The sequence below is a fragment of the Lepidochelys kempii genome, chromosome 11 (genome assembly GCF_965140285.1).
Source record: "Lepidochelys kempii isolate rLepKem1 chromosome 11, rLepKem1.hap1, whole genome shotgun sequence".
In the NCBI taxonomy this organism is placed as follows: Eukaryota; Metazoa; Chordata; order Testudines; family Cheloniidae; genus Lepidochelys; species Lepidochelys kempii.
This window is the reverse complement of record NC_136390.1, coordinates 46,649,991-46,676,162: the sequence shown is the minus strand read 5'-3', so window position 1 is coordinate 46,676,162 and position 26,172 is coordinate 46,649,991. Positions and strand designations below refer to the sequence as shown.

Below are 26,172 nucleotides of genomic sequence, written 5' to 3'. Positions count from 1 at the left end.
TTTACAATGAGCCAGAGCTGTCGGTGTCATTTTCTGCTTGGTTTCTTCATTATGATGGAAAGGTTCAGGCACAACAGAGAGGTTATCTGTCATTTTTTATTGTAACATCTGGTAGATTTAGGAATATTTTGTCTCTCACAGTCAGCAGCACCATGATCTTCAGAAGAAAGTGCAAGAAACCTTGCAGTTATGGGATAACCTGATTGTAAAGAAAATTTCCTCCTAACCCCATCAGTTACTAGTTGGCTTATGCCCTGCAACATGAGGGCTTGTAGCCCTTCTAGAACTCTTGGGTATTTTTAAACCTTATTATTATTATTATTACTATTTATTTATTATACCTCTGGATAGTCTTTTTTATCCACATAAATGCCAAACCCTGAATCCTGTAAAGCTCTTGACCTCCCTGGTCTCCTGTCAGTGAGTTCCACAGATTTGTGCATTGTATGAGAAAATTTCTCAAACTTTTGCAGGGTAAAAATGTTTGTAAAATGTCACACACATTCATTTTCACTGTAGACAGCTTTATCCAGTTTCATATGTAACAAATCTCTATCTTTATTTTTTACAGTGCATTGTGTCAGTCGTGGCAAGTTACAGTATTTGGATGAAGCATTATCCATTCAGAGCTGCCTTAGCTAGAAAATCACCAGTAAAATTTATGAAAGCTTCTTGAACCTGATTGATTCACTGCTGTGATCATAAAATGTGAGTTTAATCCATTAATTATAGTGTGTGTGATGATACTGCTTGCAAGACATGAGTCTTGAATTTAGAGCACCTAAACCTTTAAGAACTGTCCTTATCCAAGTAAAATGGTAGCTGCTTTTCTATATTTTAAAGAACCAGTAATAGCCAAGGAGAAATATATACAGTAGTATCTCAGAGTTACGAACACCTCGGGAATGGAAGTTGTTCATAACTCTGAAATGGTTGTAACTCTGAGCAAAACATGATGGTTGTTTTTTCAAAAGTTTACAACTTAACACTGACCAAACATAGCTTTGAAACTTTACTATGCAGGACAAAATTGCAGTTTTTAACCATCTTAATTTAAATGAAACAAGCACAAAAACAGTTTCCTTACCTTGTCAAACCTTTTTTTTTAGTAGTTTTCCTTTAACACAGTACTGGACAGTATTTACCTGATTGCGTACGACTAGTACCAAATGAGGTGTGTGGTTGACTGTTCAGTTTGTGACTGGTGTTAGTAACTCTGAGGTTCTGCTGTATTGTCTTAGTTGATAGGCTTGTTCTGTTAACAAAGTTTTCAGCCATAATTTTTTAATTTATTTTAATTTACTTTTTTACTTATTATAAATTGCATGGGGGGAAGTGTGTCACAGTCTGACTAAAGAAGTTTAAAACCCTTAGGGATTTTTGGTTAACCATGTTTTATTAATCATTATGAGCCTTAATTCAGATGCTCCAGATGTTAGTGCTAAAGCTAGAAAGGTGGCTAGCATCTGTGCTACATCTCTGATGTAAGAAGGCTCATACCTGAGCTGTGTGAATGTCAAAATGTTCATGTTAATGAGCATGCCAAAGGAAGATTTTTTTGCATGGATGTATACCTCTAAATTTCATTTTATGCAAAATTCCTGTGAAATGGTTCATTTAAATTGAAAACAAAACTGCAGAAACATGATTTTCTGCTTGTTTTAATAGGAACCTATTTTCATTCAAAAGGAGACCCCATATTTGCTTGTAACCCCCCCATCTGTAATTTTTAATTAGTTTTGTGTTTTTATTATGAATACTTTGCTTACCTACTGTAGAAAGAGAACTCAAAATAATTGTGAAAATCTATTCTCAGTGAGGTAGGTGCAAATTGGTAACAATGGTGACTTTGGTGTAAATCTGGTAACTCTAGTGTCTGCAGATCTTGTGGTTTGGGGGATTTCTCCAAAATCAGAGGGGACAGTGCATTGCAGGGAAAGTCCACAGTGTGTGAGGTCTGAGTACAGCTGCTGACAAAAGCTCATCAGAAAGAATGCCAGATACAAGAGTTCCGCAGTGGTATTTTATTTTTAGTTTGTTTATTCATATTGATTAAATTAAAATACATCATCATTTGTACTTTTTTAGAAAAACACACAAAGATGAACTAATGTCACAAAAGATTTCATGTCCTAGAAGGAAAGTCTCTTTCCTAGATCCACTCACACTCAGTTGAGCCCACCCCTCCAGGAAAGGTTCTGGGTGAATACCCTGTGGCATACCCAGAAAGTCTGTAAATTGGCTTCTATTGAATGAAGGAGGGAGTCCCAGAGCCAAAGACTCTTCACTGGGCTTAATGATGGCAAAGTATTCTCTCCAGTTGAAAAAGAGGGGACTGTTTGCTCAAGCACTTCATCTGATTGCTACTGCATCATTTATTTAAAGAGGAGCAGACCAGTTCCTAAAGACGCCAGAACTTAAACCTTTTAGAGCTTTATAAGTCAAATCTTAAGCTTTGGAAACCCTTTGGAAGCCTGTACAAACAATGGAACACAGTTGTAATACACCTCCTGCATAAGGTACCACTTAGCAATTGAGCACTATGTTCCGCACTAGCTAAAGATTCTGAGTGCTCTTTACATCTACTCATCTATAGAGTCTAGCCTCAAGTTGACAAAGACATACTGTGAGGTCCACATCTGAAAGGGGAGGCTTGTAACTTTCAAGCACAGATGAAAAGAACACTTGGCAGCTGCTGTTGTCTGGGCAGCCACAAGTACCCAAGGGTTCAACAAGAACTTGAATAAAAAATGGCAGGCGTTCTTCCCATACTGAGGGAGCTGCTCTAATCCTCACCATTTCCTCTCCTGTCAACAAGCATTAACTCTTTCTGATCTGGGCTGATCAACTGTGAGATGGGTAAAGAAGGAAGGACAAAGAAGTGGGAGAGGGAGCCCGACACTATCATATCATTGAAGTCAGTAGAGCTGACTGAGAAATAGGAAGCACTTTCCACATACAAAAATTCAAAAGAAATTTAAAAGTTGGCTATTTTATCCAAAGTTTTTACAGGAAGGGTCGCGTGTGTTTGTTGTTTTGTTTTTAAAAAAATCAAACAAACAAAAAACCACCAACAATTTTTGGTTGTTTTCCCTTTTCAAAACCAGAAAAAAATGAAAGAAGCAAAACTTTTCATTTAGAAAATAGGCCATTTTTCTTTGACAAACAATGTTTTGAAATAAAAATGTCGACTTGCTTAAAGACAGGGGGTCAGCCCAGAGAGAGAGAGAGAGTGGGATGACTTTGGGAAGGGAGAGAGGTCAATGATCATACAAGTACGAACTTCAGAAGCTTAATGGGAGGCATGAGAGGTAGTGGAAAATGAGTTGAGGAAACGGAGAAGGCTCTAATTGGTTTGGGAAGATAGAGAGGAAAAGTGAGGTGAGGCAAAAGAGAAAGGAGCTCCCAAAAGGAGCATACAAAAGGTTTTGCAGTAAGCTTCAGGAAAGTCTATAATTTTAGGGCTTAGCCAAGATGAACTTCTAAGCCTGTTGAAGTTTTTCCATCATTGGTCATAAGCCTTCAATGATTTTTTTCATTCTTTAGTTTATAAAATGCAGTTGTATAATTATAGGAAAGGGTTGGGATATGTAAAATAAGATTTGTAAATCCCTCTGCTTTTCACAGTGCATTTATATGTAAGACTATAGATTCTTTTAATCTGTAAACAAAGCTGGTTGAATAGGAAACAAGATGTAATGATGGAAAACCCCAGAGTTTGGTCAAAGAAGAAATATAAACACATTTAAGGCAAGTCTCTTCCCATCAGCTAAAACTTCAGGATCAAGTCTCTGCCAAAGCACTCTTTTCCAGGAATATGACATAGAGAGTGCCACAATTTGGCTTTGAATGCTTTTCACCTCATTTTTACAACTGGATTGGATATCCAGACTGATATTGCAGCTCTGTTTCTGTTCAACAGCCTATTTCTGATTAATGACAGATAGAAAGTATTAACATATTAACATAAATCTACCTTTCAAACAGCTTCCCAAACTGTTAGCAATTTAAATTTGTTTCTGCTTAATGTGGAAATGCCTTGACTTCATAGTCCAGGTTTATTACCTCACTCAGCCAGTTTTTGGATCATCTGTTTCTGTTAGAACTAGTGAGGATCCCAACCAAATTCCCTAGACAGAAATACCACTGAGCCTTGGGGAAGTTCAGACTCAGATCCAAACATTTAGCTTCGAGCCACCTTTCTATCTTAGGTACTTAGGTGGTCTCCATTACTGCCCCTATAAAGTAAATGAGATTTAGGTTGCTAATGCTTAAGTCACTTTTGAAAATAGGACTTAGGTGTCCAAGTCACTTAGGCCTTGCAATCTGAGCAGAGTTTGCCTAAATATCAGGCCCTAACTGACTCAGGAAGTCTGTGGAGGAACAGATACTTGAGCCGAGGTTTTCTGCATCCTAGGCTACAGCCTTAACCTCTGGATCATCCTTCCTCTCTTTGTCGACCTGATGAGGATGGGATAAATATTACCTCTCTTGATGATACTAACCGTAGGGCTCTATAGCTATCTGTGACTTTTTGGAACTCTGGGTGAGTCTGTTAGGCTACGTCTTGACTGCAATAAAAGACATGGTCACAGTTGGCTCAGGCTAGCTGACTCAGGCTCTGAGACTTGGTGCCATGTGTGTTTTATCACAGGGTAGCTATACTTTAAAGTGTCAAGGATTTGTCTGGTGCTTCTGGTCCAAGGCGGAGTAACAGAGTTCTGACCATAGGAGTGTTCACTCTGCTGTGTGCCACTTGTGGGGTAGGAGATGGAGTGCCTGGCAAACAGGACCATAATCACTGGGATTCCTCCCAGTCCCTGCCAACAAATAGGAAGTGTGGGGGTAGAGGCAGAGAGTGGAGAAATAGCCTTCCTCGTCTTTACCACGAGAGAAGTAAGTGTAGTGGAGTTCAGAAAGACAAGCTAATCACAGCAGGATATCCTGTCCTGGCATTGCAATGCTTTTTTCATAATGCTGATGCAGTAATATACTGCAAGCTGCTCTGTCTTCTCCCTGCCCTCCCACATTGCCCCATGCAGAACTACCCGGCTAGATCTGCCATCAATGCTGAGTAGTTTCTAAAGAGTTTAGAAGCTACTTATTATGTGCATTATGGCAAGTGTGGTAAACCAATGAAACTAATAAATTCATTGAAATAAGTTGCTGCTGGTATGAAAGGACCTTCCTCCACAGATGGAACTAAAAACCACTGCAGACCCACCCATTTCAACAATGAGTTGGGTTAATGGCAAGCGGGCCGATGTCAAAGGCATTTATGTGAGGAAGTTAATCTATACCATATTGTATCACTTCATAAGACATTCATAGCATACATTGTCCCAAGGGCAGAGTTTTCCTTGAAATCTAGGTGACAAAATAGGGATCTGTCCCCTTGAATATCTTTGCAAAATCAAATGGTAGAAGTAATGCCATTTGTAGAGGATGGTGTATTTCTTGCCATATAAACTTGAACTGTGCTAAAGAAACTGTGGTACTTGTAGCTTACATAAAGGGCAGCTATATAGATATAAATATAGATATAATACGATCTGTTATAGGGCTCATAGCACTAAGTATATGTCCTGGGTGTGGTGGGAAAAAATCAAAGCAATAACGAATAGGCTATATGAAATGTGAAAACACACCAGTTCTCTGGCTGAGAGCTGTATCTGCTTTCTGTCTGATGTGGGGAAGAGTTTTAACTAGTGGCAAGGGAAGATGAAGAGAAGCAGGTACAGACCAAACAAGCAGATAGACTGACAATGAGGAGCTAATTTGACCCATAAATGGTCACAAGTCAGAGCTGTGTAAGCATCCAGAAGCATGAATGTTTATCCAACCTACATAATATTTTCCAGTCCCAGCCCCTTAAAATGGTCCTTGGTGACCCTTCTACACCTAACATTTCTCCTTCAGTTAGTCTGCAGCTCACTCTCAGTTGAGAACTATCATTCTAGCAGTAGGCTAGGCCCCTTCAGAGGTCTTTTTGGTGTGTCCATCTGAGGGGGTCTCATTTTCCCTTTCTGGTGGATATGATAGCTTCTCCCCTGGATCATTCACTGCACCTCCATTCACTCTTCGCCTGTATTCTGGGGTTCCCCAGTTTTTTTTTTTTTAAAAAGCAACCAAACAAAAATACACCCCAGGCTACTTGATTTAGAAAACTGGCCACAGCTTCTCTGCAGAAACTTTAAAAACTATATAAAAAAAATGTCTTAAGAAAAAAGAAGTAGGGGGACTGGGGCCTTGATCTTGGACTGTGTTAATACGGGCTGTTGTGTGTGGCGGTGCAAAGTAAAAAACAGCAAAGCCAAGGAGCACAGGAACTCGCTCCTGAATGGGTACTTTACCACTCCCAAATTCCTCATGTTATCAAAAGGCAGAAAGAGGAGCATGTTACTTAAGCATTTCATCTGCATGATGAGGATTATGCTTAACCTCATGTTTCCTCACATACGCCCATTCTCTGCCCACACCTCATCTTTTTTTATACCCTTCACTCTTGCAAACAAGGGAGCAGGGCTGGAAAACATACTTTTGCATAGTACATATTAAGGATAAACCTTACTTCACTCACATGTGACCTTTACTGAAAAATATCATGCCCCTGATACACACCAACGAAGGAACTTCAGGCACTCAAATGTGTTCACTGGCACACTAGACTGTAACAACTTCAGAGCTCTTCCACATCATGAGAATGATCTGCAAATAAACAGGGCCTATTTAATCCTTTATTCAAACCTTCCATTTTCAGAAAGTAGAGAGGGGAATTTGTATAAAATGTTAGCTGCACAACTATTAAAATCAATGGCAGTCATTTGGCTAAAACCCCATGCATCTCTTTGAAAATTTATCCCTAGCTATTGATGTACACAATAGGCTAGAAGAGTTTTAAAAATATGTTGGACCAAATTACCCATTTTAGAACTCCCTAAACGTCTGTTTACACAGTAGAGCATAACAGCTCCTTTGGAAGATGGATACTTAAGAAAAAAAAATCTCTTCATGCTGAAATAAAGTACTTTCATTGGTGTAAAAATCTGGAAGCGAAGCTCTATGCCAGGAGGTAGGAAAGGATTAAAAGCTAAGAATATTTTATTGCATTCAAGTATAAATATATTTGAAATGAAAGCACAAGGCAAGAGAAGTGAAAGCCCATATGTTTTCAGTGCTGTCCATGTCAAAACAATGCCATTCTCCAGAAAATAGTAAACTACTGCTCTTCTTGAATTATTCCACCAGACATCTTTCTGCCACTAGAAACAGGAAAGTTTGGTGTAACCATACCATATAACAGGCAAAAAACAGACTGCCCATCTTAAATGCAATATGTTATATTATTGGTTATAACAGCTATTTTATGGGAATTTCTGCACTTTATTGGTGCTTTGCGGGGAGATGGCAAAGGCAGGAATGAGACAAAAGAACTACAGTTACAGAGGCTTAATTTCCTGAAAAATAATTCTCCACAACCTGTGTAAACGTTCTTTCATTAAAACAAATGTTCTTAAAAGATTTTAAAATGTACATTTTTCAACAAAAACCTCATACGAATAATTGCCTGTCTTTTTCCCACATGATCTTCAACAAACAGCTGGCAAATCTATGCTGCCCTGTGGCCTTGCATTTGACTTTTTTTTTTTTTTTTTTTGAAAAAAGGACTTGTCTCACACTCCTTTACTGCACCACAAATGTAAATGCCATATAGACTCAAGAGAGAATATGCTGGGCAGGATTTCTAAACCATATCTATCAGATCTCATGAGTCAAACACACAATTTTTATAACCTTACTATATTTTCAAGCAGTTCCTATTTGGAAGTAGTATGGCATGTTGGTGTTAAAAGTGCTGGGCTTGATTCTCCAAGCACAGTTCATAGGGCAGGGACAGAATGACATCGGGGATCCAGTTGCAGCTCCTTAACACAGAGCCAACCAGCTCTAGCAGAAGTTAAGGCACATAGTGTGTCAGTGGATAGTAGGGACCTTTTAGTGCACAGGGTCCACATGGACAGTTAGTGTGTGGCACACTGGCGCACTATAGATTTACACCCCCATTTGCCATGCAGTAAAAGTTCATGTAGACGTGGCCTAAGACTTTGGATTTAAATGTCTATGGAATAGCTTTAGTTTTTATACAGACTGAGATTTCAGAAGAAAGGAAGGAAAGCAATGGTGATAATTCAACAGTGGGCAAGGGGCAAGGCTTCTGAATAAGGAATCAAATTAAGCCAAGTTCAGACCCAATTACAATTTTAAGACGGCAAGGGAACATCCATCAAATGCCAAAGCTGTTACTCTTCCGTTATGTTTAATATACAGCTGGGAATAAGACAGCTTTCCTGAGACCAAGTGAGTCACCACCTTCTAGAACAGTGGTGGGCAACCTGCGGCCCATCAGGGTAGCCCGCTGGTGGGCCGCTAGACAGTTTGTTTACATTGGCATGGCTTCCCACAGCTCCCAGTGGCCGCAGTTTGCCATTCCCTGCCAACGGGAACTGCGGGCGGCCATGCAAATATAAACAAACTGTCTGGCGGCTCCTGTGTGGCCCACAGGCTGCAGGTTGCCCACCACTGTTCTAGAATCACGTTCCATTTCAATTCTCACATCATTCTGGAAACAGGATGACTCCAGCTTGCTGCACAATCAGTGTTCACGTAGACACCCCCTTAAAAAACTTAATCAAGACTCAATTAACACCTGCTGCTTTTTTAATTTCCTCTGACCCTCCCAACCACATGATGTTTATAGCACATTATTACTACATCCATTTCTAAGTCTTGTGACCAGCTGGATCTCCAGCAGGAGATAAGTCCACAGGCCTGGGTCTTAGGGCTTGTCTACACTACAGATTATGGTGTGAATATGCCACGTCCCTCAGTGCTGGTGTGGACAGCACTGTCAGCGGGAGAACTTCTCCTGCCAACACAGCTGTCACCTCTCACAGAGGTGGTTTTATTATGCCGACGGGAGAGCTCTGTCCCATTGGCAAACAGCATCTTCACCAGATGCACAACAGTGGTGCAGCAGCACCTCTGCAGCACCTCTAGTGTAGACTAGCCCTTACACTGGACAGCTCTGTCCCAAATTCCTGCAACTACATTTCCCCCCGCCCCACCCTGAGGGACTGTTTACTGAAGTCATCTGTTGCTCCTAGCCAACAGAGCAGAGTGTATAGATAGGCAATTTGGGAGGTGTGATTGCAGCTCCTATAGGCCTATATCTGAGCTAGTTAGATCAAAGCTAGTTTGAGTCACAATAGCAGTGTAGCTATGGCAGCACCGACTAGCCTCTTGCGTGTGTACCCAGGGTCTTGGATGGACCTGGATTCAGGAGACGAGCCTGTGCCACCACCGCGGCAGCTGTGACGACGCTCCTGTTATTACTCAAACTAGCTTCGATTTACCTAGATCAAAGCTGGCTTGGGTTTGTCTTCATGGGCTGTATCCGCACCTCCAGACTGCAGTGCAGACGTACCCTGAGGTAGCTGGTTCTCTTTGGGACTGTAGCGTTAAGGGCTGGATTGTTGAATTGGATCTGGTTTTGAACTAGCATCCAATGTACAGTGAGGTACCTTTGCCAGTTTGTCTTACCCAAAAGGCAGCTGCTGTGTTCAGAACAAGTTGGAGTTTCTTGGTTGTCCTTCAGAGGCTGCCCGTGGTAGAGTGAGGTACAATGTTGCAGTGTGGTGACAAAGGCCAGGTTCATTCAAGCTAGGTCTGAATCCAAGAGGAAAGGTATCTTGGCAACCCAAAGGTGGACAAAAGCATTTCTGGTTAACGTTGCTATTTGAGATTCCAAGAATTTAGGCTGGGATTTTCAAAGGAGTCTACCAGAGTTAGATGACCAAAACCCATTGAATTTTAAGGCATTTGGGCACCTACTTCGTTTAGATTGAAATCAGTGAGATCTGGGCGCCTAACTTCTTATGACTCCTTTGAAAATCACAGCCTAGACGATTGCAGTGATGGACACCCTAGAAATATATAAATGGACTGAAAAGAGAGCAGAGCTGAAGCCAGCAAAATAAAACTCTGAGATTGTTCACCTCCTTCACCGTAGGAGGAAAGCTGATCTCAGCTGACTCTGAGGTCACTGCTCCCACCAGTTCTTCAGAATGCTCCCCTCTAACCCCCCTCCTTCCCCCGCAACCAGCATTTCATACTGGCACATATTTGATCATACCTTTCTGACACTTATACACAGACAGAACGCCTGAATATAGGCTCAATTAAATCACATATATATTAGTTAAATTATAGATCATATTAGCCAGTTGTCAACTATATATTTTCACTCTAAGACAGCAAAGGAAAATTTAGAATAGCACAAGAAAAGAGAGGTGCTGCTTGGCTGGCTTAGTAATAGTTGGTTGTACTAACAGAATCGTAGCAATGAGGGATAAGAGTGACCTTTTATATCACCTAGTCCATCCTACAGCGAGTACAGAAATGTTCCCTACAGTATATTTACTAGTGCTCTGTCCTGCCTTCAATGCACTGCAAGTAGTAATTCTCATGGCTTATAAAAGGATCTGAGAGAATAACACTGCCATACATAGCAAAAGGCTTGAGAGTAAGCTGTTGAAAAACTCTATTATCAGGCAAAAGTGCTGAGGGCAAGATTATCAGTGGAGAATATACATGTTCACACACCCACAGGCTCACTTCAAATAGAGAGAGCAGCATTATTAACAGAAATAAAGACTATATTCTCTCTCACCTTGTCATCAAATCATAGTTAATATACATGCAGCTCCACATTATATACCATGAGCAAACAACTTCATAGTTACTACTTACACAAAGATGTAAGTATAGACTCATAAGTGAAGGTAAGGCAACTCCCATCTTTTCATGTACTATGTATAAATATACCTGCTACTGTATTTTCCACTCCAGGCATCTGATGAAGTGGGTTCTAGCCCACAAAAGCTTATGCCCAAATAAATTTCCTTGTTGTTTTTGCTGATACAGGCTAACACAGCTACCCCTCTGAAACCTGTAAGACTTCAGAGTGTGCTTCACAGTGATATTATTTCCAGAGCTGGACCCCATGCCCACTACAGTCAAGAAGTTTTTCCATATGCTTTAACGGACATTGAATCAGGCCTTAGTAAGGATCCGGTGCATAGTGAAGGCCAGTTTTTCAAAAGAGCCCAGCATCCAGTAACTCCCATAGTTGTCTCTGGGTGTTGCTGAGTATTTATGAAAAGTGGCCATATCATTTAGGTGCCTAAATGGACGCTGAGCACTTTTTTCAATCCAGCTACCTATTTAGGTGGCTAGGCAAGAACTATTCCTTGGTAAACTCTTCTGAAAATGCCACCTTCAAACTCCGTGGGGCCAATTCTCAGAGTTCCTGAGCAGCCACAATTCTGATTGAAGGTAATGGAAGCTGTGGTTGCTCAACACCTCTGAATATCAGTCACTGTCTGCTTTGAGCCATACACTACAGCTATGCTTAAAGGCCTGGATTGTGGTTATCCACTGCAGACAAGAAGTTTTCAGGAGCTGCCCAAGTGCCAAACAAAAGCAAGCCAACTGTTTATTTTACTTTTGTTTATTGTAAACTGGAGTTTTGTATCAAAAGAGTACAACTGAACAGAAAGCAAACATGTCTTTCCATTATTGTACGTGAACAATAAAAAACAAGAAGTTTTTTAAATGTTATTCTTCTCTAAGTGGATCCACATTACAATAGTCAGAAAATATTGTGAACTTTGCATTTTAGCATTATAGAATCCCACCAAAACAGTTTTGCAGATGTTCTAGAAAACCAGTCTCTAAATAAAATTCAGCTTTGCTTTGATGCCGATGAATGAAGTGTTATTGGTGCCACAGAGATGCCTTCATGTAAACAAAGGTTCACACTGTAACATTATAACATAGCAAGACAATTGTGTAGTTTTAGTTTCTGTTTGATAAAGTGACGTGCTTTAATTTTTACATGTACCATACATGCTCATCTGTCAGAATATGGAATAAAGATCTCTCTCAGTTAGCAAATGGTGCCAATGCATAATTCATATAGGAATAAAACTGCAGGCAATCAAATGCTATTTTCAAAGATGCTTTCAATTACTTTAGTGTAGGATCCAAATTTAGGTTTTTATTAATCCTTAGATTATTATAGATCATTTATACAGTGCCATAGGTGTGAAGCTAATTGGAATTTTGCCTAATGAAAACTGAGTGAGGGCTTCAAGTTTTGGCTCACTACCATTGTTGCTTTAGCCCTCCAGTTCATTGACAGATAATAACTAGGAGTTCAGAATCCAGCAAATTTCCATAGCCAGCTTTAGCTTGGAATCATAAAGTTGTATTACTTGAGGAGAAAAATGAAATTGACAGTGGCTACAGCTGGGCAGATAATGGAAAAATTACACATTGAATATTTTATTTAAAATGTTCATTACATTATTAAATGAATATTATTCAGCCTTTTCAACTGGCAACTTTCCATGGGTTCCAAAATTCTTTCATCCTTGAGCAGATGCTGAGATGGGAGATACTGTATATAAAACATTGACTTCACTGGCAGCTGCTGAGTGCTCAGCGGTGTTGAAAATCAGGCCACTTGTTTAGGCACCTAAGCATGGATTTAGGAGCCTAACTTTAGGCACCTATTATTGGAAATGTTGACCTGTGTATACATTAACCTAGTTCAGTCCCCAGTTACCTGTGCACAACTCCACCGAGCATAAGGAGAATTGCTCCCATGTAATTGACGGCTGGATCAACCCCACTAGAGTCATTATGCCCATTTATGCGGTTGACCTCTGAGGTGAAGCAAAGAAACAGCATAAAATAGATTAGAACAAAATCGAATAATGTTGTATCCAAATGACATTACAGGAACAATTTAAGCATACGGACAGAAGTCAATAGACCTGATTGAATATTTTACGAAGTAATTAATGCAAATCTGAAATTAATTTTGATTTAGCCATGTTCTTAACCCCTTAACAATGGGCTGCCACTGCTACAGAGGGTCAGAAACAGAAGCCAGGGGAGTTGTTCACCATTTGTAAGAGCCTCAGAAGCCTGCCAGTGGGAGTGGTGGCAGTGTGGAGCACACTCAGAGTTTTGCCTCTCAATAGCCTTGTTTTTATGTCACATCTTAAAGACAGCAACATAGAGGGTGAAATCCTGACCTCAGCGAAATTAATGGGAGTTTGCCATTGACTTCACTAGGGTCAGGATTTCACCCTGGGTCCTCAGTGTTGAGGCACTGGTTCAGTAATGACTCAGCCTCAAGGGAATCACCACTGCTTTGTGTATGAGCACAATTTTGGTCCAATCCAGATTTCTTAAATGAAAGAGCAGTGACTTTACAGCCTTGCAGGAAATTAGTTCCATCCCTGGCTTTGTCTGTCTTATTTAGTGTGTGCAATTATCTATTCTGATGAGTTGTTTGGGGTTTCTGTGAATGCAATCAATTACATGCTATGAAATATCCTTAAATATTTTGAGTTTCTGTTATGCACAGTTTTATAGAGATATTATTAAAAACATACTCTCCCTCAAACAGGTCACTTTAAAGTTCATTATATTCAATTTTCTCTAAGAGCCCCTACATTGTTAAATTAATGGCCTGTTATTGGTGGTTAAATGAAGCCTTCATTGTGTTATCTATCACCTCCCATAGAATACTTCAGATGATCACAAGACCCCATTATTCTCCTGGATTTTGCTGTCTGTTTTTTTTTTTTTTTTTTTTAATGTTGGCACAACTGGGTAACTTTTTTCATTATCTGTGAAACCAAGTTCCAGATGTGTTCACTAACATGTAGGAGCTGCTAAGTATGAAATATTTTGTTCATGATAATACTTCAGTGATTAGATACATTTTGCAATTTTGCAATTAAAAGTACCAGAAGTCATTACATCATAGAAATGAAATAATAGGCTCATTGACTGGTTTATTAGAAAGATTTACCAAGAACATTTGACTCTGATAATGGCAATAGCTATGGTTTCCATATGGTTTAGAGCTATTTAATGCCAAATACTTCAGAGCTCTCTGAAGACTGATTTCAAGTTATTATTCTTTCCACAGGGTGAATAAATTGAAGAATAAATAATCAAAAATCCCAGTTTTGGATTTCCAAATTTCTCTTTGTCTTTCAGTATCAAACAGGGTTGGGGGAGATGGAAAAGAAATGTATTTATCTTCTGAAATATCACATGAAATATGTGTGTGTCTATGTACAAAGAACTAATTAAAATAATTTTAAAGAACTATATTAAAAACATTAAAACTTTTTTGCGAAAGAAATTATATCCAATTTAAATTCAGCTATGGATCCCATGTTGCATTGTATCTCACTGTATTTTTTAAAAAGGAAATTCTTATAAAAGTACTTTTAAAACTTCAATTTGTAAAATTCTTCCCTACTGATTTTCATGTTAGCTAGTTCTCTGAATGTAGTTTATTTGGGTATAATATTTCTGTGTACAGAGCATATTATGCTGAATCAAGTGTCTATCATTCATTAAAGCCCCTGTAATGTATAAACTAATCCATTACTCAAGAAGAAGAGATCTGCTTCTATGGGATTTATCTTCATGAAATATTTGCTGCCAGAAGAAGAAACAGGTACTTTTAGCCCCATAAACAGTGGTGCCTCAGATAGTTTCCCTTTGGATGCCATATAATTTATTCAGCTTTCCCATTAGGTTTATTTTAACCTACTCTCCACGTTATCATCTGGTTTTGATTACTTACACTAAAAAGAGAGAGAGAAAATAAGAGAAACTGTCTCCAATGACTTTGAATTGTAAACATGTGAAACTGGCAATTAAATATGTAATCCTGTGGCCATTATCTAGTTGCAAATGTTCATTACTGCAGTGATGAAAAAATAAAACCAACTTCACAGCCTTCTGTTAATTTGTAAGAGTTAAATATCTGTCTGTATGAGAAACAAACGCTAGCTCCATGGTTATTTGTGCATACAAAACCAATTGAAAAGCGGTATAGCAGGATGGCTTTGGCAGTATATAATAGCTCCTCATTTTACCCAGAAGTCTAGCCCAAGCACTCTAAATATTCTTCGGGTGTATTAAGGTATCTGAGCTGTCTCATGAGACATATTGAATATCTGCAGTGTGGACTACCAGTGGGATAGCTTACAGCATTCGTGATACAACATTGGCCATAGCCGTATTTTTCACAGTTCTACGGCTAGCTCCAGGGTGGACCTAGCAAATGAATACTGGAGGTAGGTTATAACATTAAAGTTAAACATGCTATTATTCCAGTCAAATGTAAAATGTTTCCACACCAGAAAGTGCCAGTGAGACAGCAATTCTTTGGCAAGATTACAACTTAAGACAGAATGTTCTAAATGAAGATTCATGCAAATGGCATTGTTAATCTTCTTTCCCAGTTGCGAACAAGACACTTGCGGGGTTCCCAGAAAACCATGACAAAGCCACGTAAGAAAAGAGAACTTCAGTTCTCACAACTGTCCCTGCAGGGGTCATGACTAGAAAATCTGTTTTTCCCTGTATCAGACTGGACTCTCTAACAATAACTTCTCAAATACTCTGTATGACAACAACCCTCTCTTTGTGTCAGTGTGAGTGTGGGATAAGACCGAGCTACGTGGCTTTTTAAGGATCAGTGTCGCTTGTGAATAATGTCTGGAATTTGTCCAGCTGGACCCATGTGCACAGATTCCAGATGATCCTGTGCAGCATGTGCTGTTGAACTCACAGAAATAGAGCCATGAAAAAGCCCACCACACCCAGAGGTCTCAAGGAAAAAAACAGTCCCCAGACTAACATTTCATAGCTGAGATTTTGTATTAGGGGTTTTTTTGCATATCTTTAAGGCAGCTCACCTGCTGTTAAGGCTATAATTGTGTGTGTGTGTATACAAAGAAATAATACAGCAGAGTGAACACTGATTCCTGTTGGACTCACTGTTGGTCACTATGTTCCAAACCCAAACAAGAGCAGAAAAGTGGCTCTGTCAGAGGTTCCTCATAGGTAACAAACCCTGTGGCAGCCCCTACACAGTCAGTGGGTTTCTCCCACCAAGGGAGAGAAACTGAAACTCAGCCATGAAACTCATCTTATTCTGACACTGTCAGACAACAGGAACCACCCTTTTCTTCATCTGATCTTTTCATCAAGGAACAACGAAAACATCTCAGAGCAAGCAAATGCTGCTGCAAATAATCTGGAATATCCAGGGAACTGTGCATGGCTTGAAACACTTTTCACCAGATGGTTCTTTCTACCATAAAATTCTTAGGGACCTATGTAGGGTGAAATCCTGGCTCCACTGACATCAATAACAAAACACCTGTTGACTTACGGTGGACTCAGGGTTTCACTCATAGGGTATGTCTACACTGCAATTAGACACCCACAGCTGATCCGTGCCAGCTGACTCAGGCTCATGGGGCTCAGTCTAAGGGGCTGTTAATTGCAGTGTAGGCATTTGTGCTCAGACTGCAGACTGAGCTCTGTGACCCTCCCACCTCACAGGGTTCTAAAGCCTGGGCTCTAGCCAGAGCCCAAACGTCTACACTGCAGTTCTTGAGCCCCTGAGCCCAAATCAGCTGGCATGGGCCAGCCATGGATTTTTAATGGGTAAACATGCCCATAGCACCCTATTGATTTTAAAGGATTATACCATGAAACTCCAAAATGATCTTCTCCAGGAACTGAACTATGTTTAACAAATAATATAACAAAATTAAGTATTACCTTAAATAGGCAACTCCTTGTCCAAAGCAACCACTTTCAGTCATCCCAAGGTTTCTAGTACATGGTTGTTTGATCTTTAGGCATATAGGAGTTCTAGACAACTGATTTTAGCTAACTGCTTTGGGGGTTGCTTAAAAAAGTTTCATTGTAATACTTGACACTTAGCAGTCAGTGCTTTTCATTATCAAGCAAGTACTATTATTTCCATTTACCATCTTGCAATGAATAAGATCACTGCCCACACACATGGATTTTGGAAAATCAACCATTTTCAGACTGGAAATAATGAAGTTGATGGAATCACCCAGCTGTACACTGGTGCAACACGATGCAGAATCTGGTTTACAAACATTGGCAAATATATTTTAAACACTTTGGAAAGTTTATGGCCAGGATTTTCCAAACTGGGGCCTAAATCTATATTTAGGCATCTAAATAAGTGGCCTGATTTTCAAAAGCGCTGAGCAGCTACAAGTCTTCTTGAGAAATTTAGGAGCCTAATCATAGGTTCTTATTTATTTATTTTATTTTATTTTACATTTTGCACTATGTTACAAAAGAGCAAACAGGTAAAAGGCTATTTTTTCTATATTCTGAAAGTTTGGCAAGCTGAAAGCAACATTGTTTTCCCCGGGTTTCCAGGAGTTTGTAAAGTGTACAAGTAAATTTGACGATGGTCCACAAATGGTTGAAAGTAACGTCCAGTTGTGAAAAAAATAGTGGCAGTGCATAGGATTGGTGTGGTAATGCAGGAAGCTTGTTAAAACACTTTTGCCAGGGCCTACACTTCTGCTCTTAAACTGAAAGCTGGGAGCAAATTTTTTAATTCGTTTCAGGTAAAAGTGAGATGGCAAGTGTGAATTGTGAACAGCTCAAGGAAGAACAGCTGTTGGGCTGGTGTGCACAGTGAGGTCTGTCTGCTGATGAGCAGGAAAAAAATCAAAATCAGAGGGGGGTAAGAACTCCACTTGGTTACTTGAGGGAAGCCCTGCTCCAATCTTTTATGAGGAGGGAGACATGTGATGACTTGGGGAATTTGTACAATTTGAGATTATGAACTCACTGTAGGTATCTTTACCAAACTACAAACTCCATTTTTAAGTGCAGCTTCTTTGTCTTCTCTACAGTCTCTTTGCAACTATGTTGGCCTGAATTTCCAACAGGGGTAGTGCAAAAGGCCTAACAACAGAGAATCATTTAACTTTGAAGATTAGCCAGCTAAATGACAAAGAGAGGGCTACAGCCCAGGGAAAACCAGTGTTTCAAGTCTGAACTCATGGGGGAGGTTGCTTTGGTAATGAAGTCACCTGGCAGGAGTTTGTGATCATCTGAAGAGGCTGAAGGCCAACACCTGAAAGGGGGGTCCGAAAGTTATAAAAGGACAGGAGCTATTCTAGTCAAGGGGGCATTTTTCCCCAGCTCAGGATGATGGAGAAGATGAGACAGGGGATCCTGGCTATCTTCCTGAACACAGACAGTCCCCCACAGTTAGGATGTTTGTGGTTTCCTAAATGAGTCATGTTATCTTGTGCTTTTTCATTTAAGTAAATGAGCAATAATGTGTTAGACACCTATGCAAAGTGTCTGTGTGTGCCAAATGCTATACCTACCACATGGCCCCTGAATGAGTTAAACTGTAACCCAGAAGGGGCTCCTCTTCTCTGGCCCTCTGGAAGACATGCTGGAGAGAAGGTATATATTCCAAAAGTGTGTCTCGGGACCTCAAGATAGGGCAGTGACTACGCTCCATTCAGGCTCTCGAGGCTTAAAACATCCATGCGCTCAGTGGCAGGGTTCCCTAACAGCAGTTTAGTAGGTGGCCATGATGGGGTGCTTGACTGGAACTGTGACATCAGTGTCACAACTCCTCACCAATTTCCATTTGAGATAAGGGAGTCAGGTTGAATTTAGCTGCTCTGCTCTCAATTTTGAATGATATATTCTTGGCTAGAATTACTCATCCTAAAGAATGCTTCTACAATCCTGCAGACAAGTTTGAGTTCTATATCTGAACTCACGCACTTTGAGATACTCACATGAAAGCCCTTATGTAAGCACGTTATCTAACATTATCTTATGTTACATTATTTGTTTTATTAACTAGCTGCCTTTTTCTGAAATTATACAGAAAGACTGCTCTTACTCCTGATTTGCAAAGTTTGTCAAGTCATTCACAAACTGCATGTATGCCAGCCCATTGAACAGCCACAGACGTGTTGTTAATCAAACAAGCCTTAACATTGTGTGAAAAACTGGCATGGGATGGTTGGCCATTCACAGATGGCCTTCTCTCCATGTTGCCAGTTCAGAAATAAAAGAAAAAATGTGAGCAATAAAACTAGATATTTCCATGGTAAATTTTAACTCAGTGTGTGATAGATTATATTAAATAAGTGTCAAGTGTGTAGCTATTAGGAACCATAAGCAAACAAACACATCTAGGGACATATGCTACACAAATGCCATATGTGGAACTCTCACTATGGGGAGAAATCCTAGTCCCCGTAAGTTAATTGGAAAACTCCCATTGACTTTAATGCAGCCTGGATTTGGCCTCAAATGTATAACATACCACTTAGACTTGTTTACAACATGAGTAAACCATTTTCCATATTAGCATGCACCTAGGCTATAGAAAGCATATGACTGACATTATCAGGAGACTCTAAATAAATATTGGAATGAAATATTTCAAATCAGTTCAAATTCTATCTGTCGTCATACCAGTGCAACCCCCCTGACCTGAATAGAGTTGTACAGGTATGACTAAAATAGACTTTAACCCCAAATTCCCATTTTATAAAACTGAGCATTTTAATAAATAGGTAGGGCCCGGTTCCCTAGATATGGCACCCAGGGAAGATGATCCAAGGGCAATCTGTTCCACTGTATTGATTTGTCTAAATTTTAGTATTATAATTTATTGATCATTTGTATATAACATTTGTATATATGTGTACATGGCAGTATATGTATAGGGTTGCACCAAAACATGTACAGACTGGAAACTTTTGGTGGGGTGAATAGCAAAATGCCAGTGGAATGGAGAGAGGAAGAAAAGACTTCACAGAATGTGGCTATAATAAGGCTAAGGTCACTTAGTAGATACATCAGGTCTCATTTTAGTTGCTAGTGTTTGATCGTTTTCTTATAATTACCTTTTTAAAGTATGCATTGCATGAAGGGAATTAATTAGAGGATCATTGTGTGAGGAATTGAGGCTGATAAATGGCACCCACACTCATGAACAGGTGGGGGGATTTGATGGAGCTAGTGGTGAAAGGGGGGACAGTCCCCATAGCAAGGGATGGAGACACTCACCAAGGGACAATAGGCAGCTCCTCCCCCGGGAGTCTGGGAAAAGCTGAGTGATGACTGGCCAGCATTCCCTAGCTCCCAGGATTTAGCCAGTGCAGGGATCATGTGGAGCCTCTTTCAGCTCCGTTCCATCAAAAAGTGTTACTCACCAACTTCCCACAACGGCAGTCCTCAAGGTTCAGAAGAAGGCTGGTAAAGATTCTGGGGCCAATTGCCCAAGGGGCAGAGGGTCTGTCCCACTTGTGGGGGGTATCTGCCTTTTTGCGGGAATCATACCTTTTTCCCCACAGCATGGGTCTTGTGATGCTGGCTGACCAGGTCATGATAGAGCGTATTCAGCTCAATTCACTTGTGTATTAGATCAAAGTGACTGTAAATGTATAAGTGTTTTGTGTGTTTAAACTTCATAAAACTAATAGGACCATTCCATGGATTGTTTTCACTTATCTGTTCCCCTCATAATGTAATAGCAAACATTTACATGGTAAAAAGAGAAGGAGTACTTGTGGCACCTTAGCGACTAACCAATTTATTTGAGCATGAGCTTTTGTGAGCTACAGCTCACGGCTGTTACTCTGAAACCTGTCATTTACATGATAAGTACCCTGGTAACTAAATTACCCATCAACAAAATCTGGTGAAATGCTAATGAAGGACTTAAGGACTTTAACAGAAAATGCTAATTTCAAGGCAAGTGGCTATTATGTATATGCAAAAAGAAAAGGAGGACTTGTGGCACCTTAGAGACAAACCAATTTATTTGAGCATGAGCTTTCGTGAGCTACAGCTCACTTCATCAGATGCATGCCGTGGAAACTGCAGCAGACTTTATATATACACAGAGAATATGAAAAAATACCTCCTCCCACCCCATTGGGAGAGAAACTGCTGAATTGGAATTCATTTGCAAATTGGATACTATTAATTTAGGCTTAAATAGAGACTGGGAGTGGCTAAGTCATTATGCAAGGTAGCCTATTTCCTCTTGTTTTTTCCTACCCCCCCCCCAGATGTTCTGGTTTAACTTGGATTTAAACTTGGAGAGTGGTCAGTTTGGATGAGCTATTACCAGCAGGAGAGTGAGTTTGTGTGTGTGGTTTTTGGGAGGGGGGTGAGAGAACCTGGATTTGTGCAGGAAATGGCCCAACTTTATTATCATGCACATTGTGTAAAGAGTTGTCACTTTGGATGGGCTATTACCAGCAGGAGAGTGAATTTGTGTGGGGGGTGGAGGGTGAGAAAACCTGGATTTGTGCTGGAAATGGCCCACCTGATGATCACTTTAGATAAGCTATTACCAGCTGGACAATGGGGTGGGAGGAGGTATTTTTTCATATTCTCTGTGTATATATAAAGTCTGCTGCAGTTTTCACGGCATGCATCCGATGAAGTGAGCTGTAGCTCACGAAAGCTCATGCTCAAATAAATTGGTTAGTCTCTAAGGTGCTACAAGTCCTCCTTTTCTTTTTGTGAATACAGACTAACACGGCTGTTACTCTGAAACCTGTCATTATGTATATGGTTGGAGGTCAAAAGTCTAAGTGTGTCCCTCACTCAGCATCATCAAAGGAAAAGCCCACATGGGTAAAGACCCCATCAGCTTGCTTTCTGCATAAAGGAGTTATAAATATGAATTCAAGAAATGATCCATTATCTCTGGACTCTTTGGATTCTAACAGGGCAGAATAACTGAATGAGAAAATGTGGACCTCCAGAGTTATTCCGGGTAGCTATGAAAGACTTTTGGAAAACTGGTACTTTATTACATCATTGCCACCATTTGGAGTTACAAACTGGTTTACCTGTTATTATATTTTACCTGCTTTAACCTCTCAATAACTCTCATTCTTTTTTCTTAGCTAATAAATCTTTGGTTAGTTTACCATAGAATTGGCTGCCAGCATTGTCTTTGGTGTAAGATTTGGAGTATCAATTGATCTGGGGTAAGTGGCTGGTCTCTTGGGATAGGGAGAAACCTAATGTGGTGTGATTTTTGGTTTAAATAACTTTTTATCACAAAATTGTCTGGGGGGCGAGAGAGACTGGAAAGGCCAAGGGGACTGTCTGTGACCCCATGGGAAGACTAGTATAGTGATCCAGGAGTTCTAATCTAATTATAGAATGTATCACCAGTTTGGGGTGTCTGTCCTGGTATTCTGAGAGTCTGCCCTGCGATAGGCACCCACAATTGTGAGCCACTCTAGACAACATGACATTTCTGCCCACGATTGGAGCAGGAGTCCCCTTAAGGAGGGGGGTTTCCATGCAGATTTCCCGCCGCCTTCACTGCTCAAGGTGCGGGAGGCCAGGAGCCTCATGAGGAAGCCACGGGGGTCCTGGGGACCCGAAACAGTGTAGTCCTGGTCAAGGCTAGAAAGAAAGTAAATACAGCGGTCAACAAGATATTCCTGGAGAAAAGGGGTTCAGTGATACAGCATAGGCACATACATTACAATTGGCCAGAAGTTTTCAGGGGTGATGGTGTATATGCATCAGATGGAGGTGCTGATATATGGTGACAGCATGTGCAGGCATGGATTGGGCCAGGCGGTGTGGTTGGGTGGGGAGTGACTGGCGTTCCCGGTGGCTAATTTCCAGTGCGGTTAAGAGAATAAAATAAATGGTTCTCAGAGGTGAAAGACCTGGGATTTTGGTGATGGGCCTTAGGCTCATGTGATGGGGTGAGACCTTGTGGTCTTCGCAGGCTGAGGTCAGACCTTGTCATCCTTGAGGGTTGAGGTCCCTACCCTGCTGCACCCACTTCTCGCATTGTGGAGGAGGATGCGAGGACTCAGAGAAAGCTGAGCCCTGGGGGGGGCAGGCCGAGGAGAGCTTACCCTATGTTATGTGTTATACAGTAAGGAACCCTGTAACCCTGGCTCTAGTTATGGGTTATATGGTAAGGAGCCCTGAAACCCCTGCACTGGAACTAATTAAATGCCTGGTATAGGAGAGTATGGGTATTGAATGAGTAACACCCTTCCCCTCCCCTGTATTAAAGTTTAATAAAAGTTACTACTTAATTCCATGCAGGTGTCTGTCCTCATTTTGCCACTGTGTTCACATCAGTAGGTTTTGAGGAGAAATATGAAGGAGGAGAGAGAAGTTGCCTGTACATTTGAACTCCTGCTCTGTGAGATACTTACTGAAAGTCATTAGATAAGTGCATGCTATAAATATTATGTTACATTATTATTATTTATTTTGGTAACTAGATCAGGGAAAACATTCCACCTATAGGGGCAGCGTGGGTGTTATTTATGGGAGAAGTAAACAAGGGGGACATACAGGGAGTGGAAATAGGGGAGCAATAGTTTCAAATAGGAGCGTGGCCAGTGACCTATGATAAGCTGTAGTGAGAGACAGAGCTTAATAGAACCTAGAAAACAAGGACAAGGAGTGTGAAACTGTTGCAGATGGGGATGTGAAACCAGTTCATGAGCTCTTAAAGAGGAATGATGTAGTCAGAGTACTAGGGTAGGAAAATTAGTTTGGCAGCAGTATTTTGGATTGCCTGGAAGGGACTGAGTTTGCTGTTGGGAGACTAGAGTGAAGGAGATGACAGTAGTCCATGGTGTCTAGTTGCTGTGTAGACATACCCTGAGATAAGGCTTTTAATCTATTCTATATTTTGCCTTTCTTCCTCTTCCTACAAAAGACCTAAACCTGTGAGGTGCTGAGCACTTTGAGCACCTAATGAATGGTCAATAGGACCATTGGCACCTTGCAGAATCAGCTTGAAAGAGAATTCGCTGAAGTCTTGTTTGGCCTGATTCTCTTATCTCACCACTCCCACCCTTACCAGTCAAATCTGGTTGTTTTTCTGAATCATGTAACCTAACCAGTGCTCTGACCATTTCTTACCCTTTGATTTCATGTCCAAACCTGGGGACCACTTTCTAAAATGGCTTCCACTGAACACTTGAAAATTACTGGTACTGTGCATTTCACTGTAAGGTGTAAGAACACCAAGTGGTTGCCAAATGGTGACTTGCTGTAATGTGAAACATATGGTACCTTGTGATTTCCGTCCTTGTCAGCAAAATGCCTTGGATATCAAAAGGTGGAGGAACTGAACCCCCTGTTCTGAAAGGTGCTGTTCTGAGTGAACACTGGTGTGATAAACGAAGGGGGGGAGGGTATAGCTCCCTTTTGTGGACACCCAGCCAGCCAGTTAGCTATAAAGTCCCTCTTGGTGGCTGTTCTCTGTTTGCTTTACCTGAAAAGCGTTAAAAAGTCCCCCAGGTAAAGGAAAGGGAGTATGCACCTGACCAAAAGAGCCAATGGGAGGGCTAGAACCTTTTAGAAATGGGGGGAAAAAACTTCCCCTTTCTCTCGGTTGTTGTTCTCCGGGAAAGAGGGGAACAGGGAGCAATTATGCTATGAGAAGCTTTAAGCCAGATATGATCATCAAATCATACCTAGAATTACTTATTTGGAACCCCCAAATATGTAAGTAGATCAGGAATATTTAGAAAGATGTGATTTATTTATTTTTATTTATAACAGATTTATTTCTGTTTATTTCTTATGGCTAGTGGACTCCTCTGTGCTAATCCCAAATACTTTCATTTTGCTGTAATCTTTAAGCTGGACCTCAAGAAGGTTATTCTTGGTATTAGGCTTTTGCTAGATTTAAAACACCCAATTACAAAAATTAAAGTTCCAGATGTATTTTCTTTCTTTTTTTTTTAAATAAAATTTACCTTTTTAAAAACAGGATTGGATTTTTGGTGTCCTGAGAGGTTTGTGCATATGTTGTTTAATTAGCTGGTGATAACAGCTAATTTCCTTTGTTTTCTTTCTCAGCTCTTCCCCAAAGGAGGGGTGAAAGGGCTTGAGGATACCCCACAGGAAGGAATTCCCAAGTGCACCTTCCTGGGTTCCAAAAAAAGGGTTTTGCATTTGGGTGGTGGCAGCGTTTACCAAGCCAAGGTCAGAGAAAATCTGTGACCTTGGGAGTTTAATACAAGCCTGGATTGGCAAATATTAATTTTTAAAATGTGCCAGAGTGGGGAATCTCCCTTGACAACTGGATAGTAGCACTTAGGCTGATTTCAAAAGTAAATTTTGAGCTGGTACAAAATGCCAGATTGACAAAATGAGACACCAAAGTGCTCACCTTATGCTGGATGCAAATCACTTCAGTGAAATTAATGAAACCAGCTGAATTTTTCTTTCGTTCTTCATTATCCTAGACAGAAGGGGGCATAAGAGAAGCAATAGAAGATACAAAATGAGTGGGGAAAGGAATTGGGACAGGTTGAAGAGCCCTCAAACAAGCAAGTGGAAGAAGCAACAGAAGGGAGAAGAAAGTCTATAACATGGCTTCACACACTATTTTATGTAATGTAAGTCATACAATACACTTCTCAGAAAGTTTGTTTGATTTAGAAAAATGGCTTTAATCTAGATTTTTATGCCTGGCATGTGTAGCCCATACACGACGATTCATGGAAGGCAATAGGAGTACACACATGAGCAAGCTCTGCTTGCATAAATTAGGGCTGCAGGACTGGGCCTAGACATGTCAGTATTTTACAAAACTGAATTGCTTTCTTCCACAAATGCAATATATAAATGCAGACACAAATAAATATACCTAATCTAAAGAATACTTTAAAGTAGATCAGCTAAAATTCTTTATCTCAGGTGTTTCTGTATTTGTGATATGTTGGGAAAATGCAGTGTTAATAGACCTCTAACTCAGCTTCTTGTATCATTCCTTCTGTAAAAATCTTGTAATATTGGCTGAATCTCAAGACTTGCAAGGTGTTTTTTTCTGCACTTACACATCTGTTATATATGCAGGTATCTGTGTGCTACTGTAGCACTTTTAGAGATATTTTGGCAGGTGAGCACAGATGGGAGGGTGGGGAAACCATGATTTTAAATGAACGGAGAAAATGCTGACAGTATCTAACATATATTTTAGATTCTTCTTCCAATATTTAAAAACAAAGCTGGATTAAAGCATAGAAAGCAACCTTGAAAAAAATAGACTTCTCTGATCACCAGCACACATGTTCATAGATTCATACAATTTAAGGCCAGATCATCTAGTTAGGGCATTAGCCTTTTTGCTACAGCATGACACTGGCAGGTCATGTTCAGTTGCTTGTC

General features: G+C 40.3%; 1 long non-coding RNA gene across 2 annotated transcripts; it reads left to right on the top strand.

Annotated features, from left to right (window-relative positions):
* On the top strand, nucleotides 1–25,348 carry LOC140895699 (uncharacterized). Of its 2 annotated transcripts, none has more exons than XR_012154314.2 (3): nucleotides 1–81; nucleotides 572–708; nucleotides 25,248–25,348. It is a non-coding gene; the product is annotated as an uncharacterized LOC140895699 (long non-coding RNA). The 2 variants fall into 2 exon arrangements; XR_012154313.1 differs by lacking the exon at nucleotides 25,248–25,348 and adding an exon at nucleotides 14,069–14,158.
* The last annotated feature ends 824 nt before the right edge of the window (nucleotides 25,349–26,172 follow it).